We start from the raw sequence: 6380 nt of genomic DNA on the forward strand, positions 1-6380 counted from the left end.
TCGAATAAAAGTTTGACTATCTTACCAGGATAAGATTTACTTACCAGGAAACTGTATACAAATATTATGAAAATATATTTTTCGTGCTTCAATCTAGTATTAACTGGTTCTATATCGAGAATTGAAATGATTTATTATAGTTTCTGGGTACATAGAGCTTTTGTATTATAAATTCGAAAGTAACTCTGGCTATCTTTTTTCTATTTTTATGGTAGTTAACGATTCAACCGCCCAAAAACAGTTAAAAATACTATCCAACACCCTGAATTACATAGTATTGTTTGGTATTCCACTGCGCTCGCCATCCTGAGACATGAGATGTTATCTTATTATGTCCAATAGTTACACGGGCTACAATGTCCTTCAAACTGGAACACAACAGTAACTACACACTTCTGCTTGGCTGAAACAGACACTGCGGTGGTACCTACCCAGGCGGACTCTCATATAAGAAAGACCTACCACCAGTAAAATTTGAATCCCGGATTGTTTTTACGCAGGCAGAGTGCACAAATGAAGTACCTTAACAACTTGACATGAATGTTTGAATAATTGAAACAAACGTTACATATGGAAAGCTTTTAATAGTTATATTAACGTCCTAATGGGTTACCCACCCAGGGGTAGTTGGCAGGGCAGACATTGCAGGTCGGAATCAAGTAGCTCACCTGGAAAAGAAAACAGTGTACTAATAATGCATGGCACAAAACTATGGTCACTCTAAGGAAGTCCCAGAATGTCTTGCAAAAAACACATTAGGCTTCTATCCCCGAAAAGGTAGACGGAAGTTTAACCAGTGCGTTCAGTTTTCCCCAAGTTTGTTTCATTATACGATGTAACGGGCGACCTATCGCCATATCGGGTACCAACTCCAGACTTCGGGCTGATACTGAGCAGAAACACCCATTATCACTATCCGACCGGTATTCGAACCCATGACCTCAGTGTGGTGCCGCGAGTATATAACTACGCCAACGAGTCAGACCACACAACACAAGCACTGCAGTGGCAAAGCGTTCATACAACTCTATTCCTACGGGTATACGTTTCAGGTTTTGGGTGATACTAAACAGTATGTTTAATAAGTCAATTATTAATTGAGAAATTACTAGGCTATCTATATATATAGATAAAAATGAATCCCTATTTCCCTTGGTCACGCCATCACGCGTGAACGGCTGGATCGATCTCACTATTTTTTTTTGTGTTTGTTATTGTCAGGAGAAGGTTCTTATGAAAAAAAAAATCAAAAAATTGCGCTGAAAATGAAAAAAAATAAGAAAACTTAACGAAATGATTAATAAATGATAAATATATAACTGTCAATTGTTTGAAATAACCGTTAGCGATTGAGAGCATGCGCGCTGCAAATTCATAGTTAAGACGGTACAACGTCTGTCGGGTCAACTAGTGAACAATAAAAATAGTTTAACCTTTTAATTATGCACATTAATGATAATAATGACATCTATCGGCCATTGTTTGTCAACATAATCCACATCGATCAATTATGTCAAACAACGTTAGATGGCGCAACTTGTATTTATTCCCCAAAAAATCCGTCAACTATATGAAATTGTGGCGCTACGGGCGCAAGGTAACCCGTTGTCGAGCAATTTCATATCGTAGTATGTTTTCAAACATAGATGGCAGCACTTTTTAAGACATATACTATGTCAGTTTTCGTCGGAATCGTGCGAAAGATATTAGCAGAGGGAGCCCGACCTTGTTCGGATTCACGGCAACATATTATGTATTATTACACATACTCATATTTTTTGTTAATAAACAGATAATAATTATATACGTATTATTCCTTAATTTTATGTTTGAATTACCTACGCATAATAGGTAGTTTGCTGTTAATAATAATTGTTCATGTTAATGACTTTTGATTTAGCAAGACTAATCCGCTGTCTTATTTTATTTTAATACGGGCCGGTAAAATTCACCGCAGTAGGTTCACCCCACTGCACCTGATGGTAAGTGCAGTGGGGTTCAATAGAATATCGTCTGACAAAAGATGATTGCTCCTTGACAGTCAATACAATTATGCCGGCCTGTTGGAACTAGATATACTCAGGCTGATCCCGAAACACGACATTGGTGACATGACACGACATACTTAGGTGGGCCCGTATGGCAGGCTTTAACACTTTGTGTACAATGGTCGCTATCCGGGCGGATATGAAATATATCATTCTATTGGACACATTCGACATTCTATTGGACTCAACTTCACTTACCATCAAAAAAGGTACACAGCAAAAAAAATACTGAACACATACAAAAAGTAAGTATATTAATTTTGCTTTTCTTTTTAATTGTACCCTTAATATAATTATGTTTTTCACATTATATAAGTGAATGGTATCCCACCGATTTAGTGATCGTGTGTCACCTGGATCCCTGATCGAAAATCAACGCTACAGTATTGATTGCAACGTTGATTTTCGCTATCCTGCAGTATGGAGCTGAATGAGAGTCCCCATTGTGAGGGTGCACAATATCATACATACATTTTTATAACATGTATAACCCTATTATTTTTTGTTTTGTTCTAACAATAAAAACTTTTCTTTTCTTTCTTACCTCGTTGTGGGGTCCAACAAGAGGTCCACAGGTCCTCGCCGTGCACATAGTGAGAGGCACAGTCTTGCACGGTCTTGATCTGTAATCGTTCACTGGCACGGGGTTCTTCACCCACTCGATAATATCTACAGCGTTCACCTGGGGAGATATTAGTAGTCAAATAATGACAACGAACTTTTAGAAATCCAACAACTCAAACTTCAAGTGCGTTTAACAGTCCCGCTCGACTGGTTTTACCAATTTATGTGGCGCTGCTTTTCCTGGCGGTAAATATATGTAAACTTTCTAATTTCCATTTCTTAAAAGTTAGCAATAGCTTCTTGAAGAATCATGTTTAAGAAGAGGAGTAATAGATACAGTTAGGTAACCTTTTTATCCGTTTATGTCTTAATGTTTCATTACTAGGCACGTGCTTCCCCTACTACAGGAGGCCGTATTGGCCGTCTTAAACATCCTAGGCCCAAGGCTAAAGCAAAAGCAAGTTGCCGGTTTTAAAAGATTCGTCAGTAAGATTGTAAAAAGGTTCTTCAAGGCACTGCGCGAGGCTCTGGCCAAATAACCGGTACACCTAGCCCTAAAGCCGCTTCTAACAGGAGGGTCCAGACCTTGATCTATCACACTGATCGAGTGCAGGTTAGCACACTTCACACAAATTCGATATAATGTAGAATTCTTAATATGCAGGTTCGCTAACGATGTTTCCCTTCACCGTTAAAGCGATATTGATCAACAATATACACATAAATTCGCAAAATACAAAGTATGTAGGTTTCCGTTTCGACAGTCCATTCCATTCTCAAGTATCAAAATATTTACTTATATTTAAAAACTCTTACCATGAAGACATCATAAACATTGTTGATGATGTCGAGGAACCGTACAAAAGCTCCTTTTCACGGCCGGGTAGCCCCTGATGTAGCCCTCGTGCACGTAGAAGCCGAAGGGCGCGCGGTTCCCGAAGTAGTGCCGCTCGAAGTTCTGCATTATGAAGGCGAACCACGCGTTCTCGTCCTCGCGGTTTGGGCTGGCAGAGATATTTATATGTTAATAACATTAATTCTAATGTCTTTCGAAAATTTATGGGTATTAAGTTTCAATATTGGTTATAAGTAAACTCGGAAGCCGGTGTTTGCAGCAATTTGGCACGGGATAGCCCATGTCCTCGAATAACAATATATATTTTATGTCCTGTTTCTATACTCCCGTGGAAAATATTTATGTAAATAAACTACGTGCATCCCGCAACTAAACTACTCATATAAAAATGGAGTAAAGTTTAAAATATGGATTACTTATTTCCTTTCTTAGCGTATTGAGAAATTTTCTGATATAGAGACGTTATTAACTTTAAATCTAGACTTTTACAACGAGCAATGTATTTAATAGACTTTGAACACCATGACTATGACATATGGTCATTCTTTCAATGCACACGGTTCACCACATTCTCGAGGAGTGCTCAGCTAAAGGAGACGAAGGAGGCGCCGGGTAGACCACTGACCGGAGCCTCATGCCCTGGGGCTCGGAGGCATCTAGACAATTCCGCCACGGCATTTCCTGCCTGTCTTAAGAGGCGAATAATTGGGGCACAGAGAGAGTCGTGAGACCGAATTAAAGGCCGCTCGACTACAGCGACTCTGATGTGGACAGCAATGTGAATACAAACCAACATAATCGTTCTACTCATCCCCCACTGAGACATTTGCGATAAAGCGTTTTCTGCTCGCAAAAAATATTAAAAAATTAGTTAAGTGCCTACGTACATTTTTCAACACTTACTTATTATTAGTTTATGAAAAAATTGAGTAAGGATATATAAAATAGTAATTATCATAATATGGAGAAAAATACTTACAAGTTGGCGCAAGCATCAACCATAGCGCACGGGAAACCCATAGGATCAGCCCAGGTGATCATGGGCAGCACCCAGGGTCCAGGGATGGAAGCGGTGGGACAAGGTGGCATGAAGCATTCCTGGATAGATTCGTGGTGCAGAGTGTATGGCCAGAGACCGGGATCTCTGTGTGATGCAGTGGGCCAGGAGTGGTCGTACACCAAGTCAAACTCTTTCATCATTTGGAAACTCGTGTTTCCACTCAACTGCAGGAACGGGAGACGGACACCTAGAAAGATATAGTGGACATAGATTAAACAATCGCATTACCAGTAATTGGTGTAATGGTTATTTACTTTGACTGTGATTCTTGCTTGTACGTCATAATTACGGATTTGATAATTTTGCCATAATATTTCAATGGTCTTCAAGAATTTTTAACTCACATAAAATGATAATGCAACATAACACTTGGCAAGGTAAGCTCACCTTTAATTTGATTTGCAGGGATGTTAGCGAAGTGAGCGATTTGACCCTTCTGCTCGCCAATCTCCTGCCTGAGCTCCTCGAGACTGGCGGTGGCCCACCAGCTCTGCGGAACGCGGTGTGAGATGGAGTGGAGTGCGATCTCGTACCCTCGGTTATACAGCTCGTTGATGAGCTGGTAGTTGGTCCACTCGTGGCTCACGTAGAACGTGGTGCCGGCAGGACAGCCGTTGGAGTTGCGACGGTTGAAGATCACGTCTCGGTAAGTCTCCATGTTGAGGACGTTGACGCCGTCGTCGAACGTCACGGAGACGAACTGGTGGACAAATATGATTACTAATTTTGATTCCTGAGATGGTTGTGCATTCGGATGGAAAATTGAAATTTGTTATTTTACAAGTAAATAAATGAACTGCTCCAAACAAAGTAGTTTTTTTATATTAGCTGTATCTTGATCTTATTTTGAAAAGAGCAGTACTACAGTTATTTTTTTAAATGGTGGTACAATTAATATTGATAGAATATAAATAATATTCAGAATCTGGTGGGCACCAATTATTTTGTTTAATATGATGTAAGGAAGTATTAGGAAATTATTAAAACAATTGTATCAGATTTGACAGTGACTGTTGCAATAAAAATCTCTACCAGAGCCAAATGTCCAGTGAAAACAAAATTTAAATTCTTTCATAAAACTGTCTTATATTGGACAAAAATAACTTAAATTTGGTAAGAGCCACACAAACGATGCTTGTTTTGAATACTTAACTTTTGGTATTATATGTTTTATATCCGCCCGAATAGCAACCACGGCAATCCTCAAGGTGTTGACCACCATAATGGCTCATGTAAGTGTGCCACGTTCCGGGTTCAGCCTGTGTATATCCGGACTGTCGAGGGATAATCCTCTCTCGACATTCTATTGGACTCCACTCCAATTACCTTCAGGTGCAGTGAGTCACTTTGCCGTGCCCGTATGAAAATTAATCTTTACGCCTTGACCGAGGTAGTACCATTGCCTCATATGCGACTAATATGCTTACCTGCGGAGTGTCCCTCGGAGCCAATCCTCCAGGGATGTTGGTGGAGGAGCATCTACACTCCGGCAGCTTGCACGCCTCCTCATCACAAGGCTCAGCTGAGGGCAGCTCGCCAGCTTCCTCTGCCACCACAGCCACCACAAAGGACAACAGCAAGAACCACTTCATGGCGAAGTTTTCACTAATAATTCTGATCATTCTAATCGTCCCTTATATACTTTGTCATCATTATTCATTCGTTGTACATCAACGTCCTATTTTCGATAATTAAGATATTTATTATTAGATAATTAAGATTACAATTGATTATAATATTTAATTGTTTACTATAGCTAATATAATTTCTGAGTGTAAGTTTGTTAGAAGTTAAAGCCGTTGAATGAATTTGGAAATAGCAGATACACTGAATGCTAATAGAGTCCACTTTT

The 6380-nt window shown here is 39.6% G+C and overlaps 1 non-coding gene across 1 annotated transcript; it reads right to left on the reverse strand.

Moving 5' to 3' along the window:
* Nucleotides 1-567: 567 nt before the first annotated feature.
* LOC115447395 lies at nt 568-6132 on the reverse strand. The gene is made up of 6 exons (XR_005113305.1): nt 5956-6132; nt 4916-5228; nt 4448-4715; nt 3429-3616; nt 2593-2730; nt 568-668 (listed from the first exon to the last, which is right to left on the reverse strand). It is a non-coding gene; the product is annotated as a chitin deacetylase 8 (transcript).
* Between the last annotated feature and the right edge of the window lie 248 nt (nt 6133-6380).

This window comes from Manduca sexta, chromosome 5 (assembly GCF_014839805.1).
Source record: "Manduca sexta isolate Smith_Timp_Sample1 chromosome 5, JHU_Msex_v1.0, whole genome shotgun sequence".
NCBI classification, from domain to species: domain Eukaryota; kingdom Metazoa; phylum Arthropoda; class Insecta; order Lepidoptera; family Sphingidae; genus Manduca; species Manduca sexta.